This window comes from Triticum urartu, unplaced genomic scaffold (assembly GCF_056163025.1).
Source record: "Triticum urartu cultivar PI428250 unplaced genomic scaffold, HENAU_Tu73 scaffold29, whole genome shotgun sequence".
Lineage (NCBI taxonomy): Eukaryota > Viridiplantae > Streptophyta > Magnoliopsida > Poales > Poaceae > Triticum > Triticum urartu.
The window spans coordinates 42,501-49,937 of record NW_028260465.1 but is presented as its reverse complement, the minus strand read 5'-3'; positions in this window follow the sequence as shown (position 1 = coordinate 49,937).

Sequence of the window (7,437 nt, the reverse complement as noted above, 5' to 3'; positions counted from 1 at the left end):
TTTACGAACGGAAGCTCTTATTTTCATATTTCCGTATCCTTTTTTAAACTATGAATCTAATCTTTTGGAAAAAATAAGTCTCTTCGCTTGAATTTTAGAACTTAGAATTTATTACCCTAGAAAAAAAAAGAAAAACCTAATCCTTTGAATCTTTGGTATCCTTCAAATCTTCGCTATCCTTCAAATCTTCGCTATCCTTCGAGTCTTCGATACGCTTCGAATCCTTATGGGGAAGTCTATAAATTATACGTCCCTTGCTTGAATCATAACGACTTACTTCAATTTTGACCCTATCCCCCATCAGTATTCGTATAGAACTAGACCGTATCTTTCCTGAAATATAGCCTAGGATGATGGTGTCATTCTCTAGCCGAACGCGGAACATTCCATTGGGTAGGGCTTCCGTAACTAAACCTTCGAAAGTTACTTTTGCTTCTCTCGGGTTTTTTTTTTCTCTCCTATTTTTTTTTTCTGTCATATTTTTTTTCTCCTATTTTTCTATTTTTATTTTAAAAATAGGAAGGGCGAGATAGAATTCGAGCACTATAGGCGGGGCGATTACCATATATAACATAAGACTTCTCCCCCAATTCTGTTTAGTCGAGCTTCTCGATCTGTCATTATTCCTCGAGAAGTAGAAAGAATAGCAATTCCCATTCCACCCAAAACTTTAGGAATTCCTTGATAGTTGGTATAAATTCGTAAGCCGGGTCGGCTGATACGCTTTAAAAAGGTTCTTGTTCTATATATTCCTTTTATAGTCTTTCTCTTTTGATGTCGCAAAGTTGAAACCAAGAAATATCTGTTACGTTCCTGATGTTTCCGAACACTTTCAATAAAACCCTCTCGTAGAAGTATTTTAACAATGTTTTCGGTAATATTTGTAGATACTACTCGAACTGTTCCTTTTTTATTCATGTCCGCATTTCTTATAGAGGTTAGTAAATCAGCAATAGTGTCCTTGCCCATAAGACTCTAATTCTAGGTTCCTCCTAATTTTTCTATAATCAACATGTTTTCTTTTTTTTTTTTTCATTTTGGATTTTAAAACATATACGTAAAACACAATCTACTAAATTAATTCTTTGGTCTCAATTTCGCCTACTAGTATTTATAATACTTCAGGAGCTAATGAAACTATTTTGGTAAAATTCAATTCTCTCAATTCCTCGGCAATCGCGCCAAAAACTCGAGTTCCTTTTGGATTGCCTTTTTGATCAATTATAACCGCAGCATTGTCATCATAGCGGATTATTATACCGTCTTCGCATTTGAACTCTTTACATGTACGTACAATTACAGCTCGAATTACTTCGGATCTTTCTAGAGGCATTTGGGGCAATGCGTCTTTGATTACAGCAACAATAACATCACCAATACGAGCATATCGCTGATTACCAGCAGCTCCTATGACTCGAATACACATCAATTTTCGAGCTCCACTATTATCTGCTACATTTAAAAGGGTCTGAGGTTGAATCATATTATTTTGATTTCAATTTGTTATTTCAATGCAAAAGGATGAAAGAAATATTGTCTTTCCAGAAAGAAAAACCGAGCATTTTTTTTTATCTTCCATACCCCTTTTAGGGTTCTATATCTCTAATCGAATAAATTGACTTCGTATGGGCATTTTACTGGCAGCTATGGAGATAGCTGCTCTAGCTACAGTTTCAGATACTCCCCCCATTTCATAAAGTATACGACCAGGTTTAACAACGGATACCCAATATTCGGGGGACCCCTTTCCCGAGCCCATACGTGTTTCCGTGGGTCTTAGTGTAACCGGTTTGTCGGGAAATATACGTACCCATATTTTTCCACCACGACGTGCATATCGTGTTATTGCTCTTCGTCCTGCTTCTATCTGTCTCGCCGTGATCCAAGCGGGTTCAAGTGCTTGAAGAGCATATCTACCAAAACAAATACGATTGCCTCGGCAGGATTTTCCTTTCATTCTTCCTCTATGTTGTTTGCGAAATCTGGTTCTTTTGGGGTTATAGTCGATGGTTCTCTTTCTTAGTTCCATCTCTACTGCAAAACTGGACATGAGAGTTTCTTCTCATCCAGCTCCTCGCGAATGGAATCAGAAAGCATGTAAATTTCTCTAATTCATAATATTCCAAAATATTACGGTACGGATAGATACACATTAATAGATAATAGAAAAAGTTCGGTTTTTTTTATATTGAATTTGTTAAAACAGAAAAATATAATATATAGTCAAAAAAGAAGATCTAGAATATATCCAGATGTGTGTGTATATTTATCTAAATTCTATATTTATAGATAATGTAATCCTTCTTAAAAAAATCCTTATTTTTACTCTTATTGAATCGCGGTAAAGTATTCTAATTCAATAAGAATTTCGCGGGCGAATATTTACTCTTTCCTGTCTTATTTGTTAATTTATAAACTTACCAAATAAGACAATTTTTTTGGTTTGTTCCGCCATCCCACCCAATGAAGTGTTAGGATTCTTTTCAATAAAATCCTATGGAATCATAGGTTCTGTCGTTCCCACTGCTTCTCCTTGAATGGTTAGGTCTGAATCCCGCAACGGAGCTTCCAAAAAATTTCTTTCCGAGTTAATTTTCTCAGTTTTATTAACCCGGGCGGCTCTTTATTATTGCTTTAAATTTGTAGTTCTTGTTTCAAGTTACAATTTTTAATTCTCTATTATTTTTATTATATTGATGCTTTATCACATTGCCTTTTATGATGTAATTCATAGACCATACATAGTGGAATCCTATATCTTATTTATTTCCTCTTCCTTCTTTCTATCATCCCTCCCTTTATCCACATCCCTTTAGTTTTGCTTCACAACCTAGAATCCCTTTTCTTTTTTAGAGAAAAAATTGCAGTTGCTACAACTATATGACACATCTACTCATTTATGTTATGATAGAGGTATTTATTCATATAGTGACTGTTTCTTAGTTAGGATCTCGACAATACGAAGCAATAGGTTGGTTATTAGTTAATTTTCTATAATTACTAAGTTTTTTTCTTAAAAAAAAGAAAAAAATAACGAGTCACACACTAAGCATAGCAATTATATTAAATGATTTATCAATTTTCATTAAATCTTATAGAAAGAGGTATAATTTCTTCTTTTGCAGGGATTTCAGGAAAAAAGTCTCTTGTCATTTTTTATTCTATCAATGGACAGAATCCGAAGACAAGATTACTTATTCTTCGTCTACGAATATCCAAATTTTTACACCTAATACTCCATAGATAGTCCGAATTGGATAGCAGCAATAATCAATTTTAGCGCGAATTGTTTGGAGGGGAAGTCTACCCTTTTTAATAGATTCGGCGCGTGCAATTTCTTTTCCTCCGAGACGACCCGCAATTTTTACTTTTACTCCCCTTATATCTGCTTTTTTAGTTAATTCAATGGCTTTTTTCATTGCCTTTCGGAATGAAACTCTATTTTTTAATTGGAAAGCTATATATTCTGCAAGAATGTTAGGCTGTCTATAAGGTTCTTTAACTTTTTCGATAGAAATATTAAATCTCTGGTTTACAGAGTTAATTTCCTTTTGTAGATCTTTCTCTAATTCTTCGATTGCTCCTTTTTTCTTTAATAAATTTGGGAATCCAATATGGATTATGACGTGGATCGTATCGATTTCTTTTTGGATTTCTATATGTGTAATTACTTCGGAACTTGAACCTGAGTCCATTTTTCTATTATGTGTAATTACTTCGGAACTTGAGTCTGATTCTATTTTTCTATTCGAGCCCTTTTTCCTATTCTTTTGTATATAGTTCTTGATACAATCCCTTATTTTTTTATCTTCCTGTAGACCTTCAGAATAATTTTTTGGTTGTGCGAACCAAAAGGAATGGTGTTTTTGGGTTGTACCAAGTCTGAAACCGAGTGGATTTATTTTTTGTCCCATATTTTTCTATTCTATATTTTTTTTACTGGGAATCGAAATCTTAGATGGATCTAAAGGTTATTTAGATTTCTTTACTATATTTAGTACAATTGTTATATGACACATGCTTTTTTTTATGGGGAAACTACGTCCTCGAGCTCGAGGTCTGAATTTCTTCATAATAGTACTCCTACTGACTTCGGCTTTAGTAATAAATAAATTCGCTTTGTCGAAATCCCTATAATGAGTAGCATTTGCGGCTGCCGAATAAACCAACTTTAAGATGGGATAAGATGCTCGATAGGGCATGAGGTTCAGTATCATAACAGTTTCCTCGTAGTAACGCCAGCGAATCTCGTCAAGAACTCTTTGTGCTTTGAAAACAGACATAGGGATACGTTTTTGTGCTTTGAAAACTCTCTCGAACTTAAGTAGACGATCGGTTGGAACTTTCCTTGCGAGTTTCCTTAGCCCACTTTTCTTCTTCTTTATCCTAGGGATATACTTTACTAGTTTGAAACTTGTCATAAATAAGGTTATTCCCCGCCTACCTTTACTTTATTTTGAATCTTTTTTTCTTCTTAATCTTTCTATTCAGAATTCAGTTAACGACGAGATTTAGTATCCTTTCTTGCATTTTCATAACTCGTGAAATGCCGAGTAGGCACGAATTCCCCCAATTTGCGACCTACCATAGGATTTGTTATGTAAATAGGTATATGTTCCTTTCCATTATGAATCGCGATTGTATGGCCAACCATTGTGGGTAGAATGCTAGATGCCCGGGACCACGTTACTATTGTTTCTTTCTCCTCCTTCATATTGACCTTTTCTATCTTTGCCAATAAATGATGAGCTACAAAAGGATTCGTTTTTTTTCGTGTCACAGCTGATTACTCCTTTTTTCCTTTTTAAAGAGTGGCATTCTATGTCCAATATCTCGATCGAAGTACGGAGGTCAGAATAAATAGAATAATGATCAATGGAAAAAAGAAAAAAATCCTTTAGCTGGATAAGGGGCGGATGTAGCCAAGTGGATCAAGGCAGTGGATTGTGAATCCACCATGCGCGGGTTCAATTCCCGTCGTTCGCCCATCGCATTATTGCAAATTCCAAAAATGCAATTTTCCATATTCCTAGTTACGTATTTACTTACGGCGACGAAGAATAAAACTATCGCTATATTTTTTCCTTTTCCTAGTTCTTCTTCCAAGCGCAGGATAACCCCAAGGGGTTGTGGGTTTTTTTCTACCAATGGGAGCTTTCCCTTCACCGCCCCCATGGGGGTGGTCCACAGGGTTCATAACTACCCCTCTTACTACGGGGCGTTTACCTAGCCAACACTTAGATCCGGCTCTACCCAAACTTTTTTGGTTCACCCCAACATTACCCACTTGTCCGACTGTTGCTAAGCAGTTTTGGGATACTAAACGGACCTCCCCAGATGGTAATCTTAAAGTGGCCGATTTACCCTCTTTTGCAATGAGTTTCGCTACAGCACCTGCTGCTCTAGCTAATTGCCCACCCCTTCCACGTGTGATTTCTATGTTATGCATGGCCGTGCCTAAGGGCATATCGGTTGAAGTAGATTCTTCTTTTCTCTCAAAAAACCCCTTCCCAAACTGTACAAGCTTCTTCCAAAGCATACGGCTTTCTAGATGTATATGACGATCTCTAGACAGATGGATCTTATATGAATCATATGATGAAGTACCACATGAGTGGATATATAGGAAAGGAATCCAAATCTGCCGAATCGCTCATGTTATGATCTTCTACATCCTAGGTCTCTGCGTTCCGTCATCTGGCTTATGTTCTTCATGTAGCATTCAGATCGAATGACTCTATGAAATTACGTCGATACTTCCACATATTATGGGTAACGTAGGAGACATCCCTATTTTCCCCCGGGGGTCTTAATTACCACTGCTTAGCTTTCAATTTGCCTCTGACCATCAAATTAAATGTGAATAACCCGTCCTCCTCTCTTTGAAACAAGGGGCGCTTCCGGTTCTGTGCGTGCTTCAAACAATTTTGTCTTCTCCATATTACCATATCTCTAGAGCCAATAATTTTCTATGAGGAACTACTGAACTCAATCACTTGCTGCCGTTACTCAACAGTTTTCTGTTGAGGTCTATCCCGTAGAGGTAGTCAAATTGGATCAGTGATCGATTTCTAGGTTTCGTCGTAAACCTAATTGGTTACTTCCAATTACGTAAATCAATAGTTCAAACCGCACTCAAAGGTAGGGCATTTCCCATTGATATAGGAACTTTTGTACCAGAAACAATAGTATCTCCAATTATAGCCCCTCTGGGATGTAAAATATATCTCTCTCTCACCATCCCCATAGTGTATGAGACAAATGTATGCATTTCGATTAGGGTCGTATTCTATGGTTACGATTCTACCAGATATGTCTTTTTGATTCCGTCGAAAATCTATTTTACGGTATAGGCGCTTATGACCTCCCCCTCTATGCCTTGCGGTAATGATTCCTCTGGAATTACGACCTTTACCACAACGGTGCCGTCCATGGATCAAATTATTTCGTGGATTGGATTTCACTTGCCTGTCTACGGTTCCCTTGCGTGTGCTCGGGATAGGTGTTTTGTATAAATGTTTCGCCGTATTATTAAGTATTCTCCTTTAGTTTTTTTCTCTATCTAGAAGTGGAATAGAATAACCCGGTTGAAGGGTAATGATCATACGTCTGTAATGCATTGTATGGCCCAGAATAGGTCCTATTCTTCTACCTTTTCCAGGTAGTCGATGGCTATTCACAGCTACCACCTTAACACCAAAGAAGAGTTCGACCCAATGCTTTATTTCTGTCTTAGTGAATCCCGATTCGACATTAAAAGTATATTGATTCTTTCCCAATAAACGAAGACTTTTTTCTGTAAATACTGCGTATTTGATTCCATCCATAAATCGACTTTCCCTCCTATGCTCTGAGTTCCAGTATCGATAAGAATTCGAGTTCTTATTGTTCTTATGTTATGGTATGAATATACCATACCAATTCGTTATGTATGGATGATGGATGAGATTCCATGGATAGAGAGCCAGTTCCAATAGACTTATGGAATGTTCCCGTTCGTGTGCATCCAGCAGGAATTGAACCCGCAAATTTACCAATTATGAGTTGGGCGCTTTAACCATTCAGCCATGGATGCTTAACAGGGATCATCGTACATCGTAAATAACCAATTTTCATATAGAAAGACATATCATAGAAAAATGAAATCGAAAATATTCCGAGATGGCAAATATTCGGAGATGACTATGAAAACACCTCTCTGGATCCTCGAATTGAAAGAGAGATTGAGAGGGATCAAGAATCCTAATTCTCGCTATTTGGAATGGATCCAATTCTATTGAGTCTGACTCATAGTGATCATTTCTCTTTAGCAAAGAATGACCTTGGTTATCAAAGGATTGAACAACCGGGATCCATTTACTTATGATACCTAGTTGGCATTGATAACAAGGATCTAATGAATTATGAGTTTAATAGATCCTCTTTAGCAGAAAGACG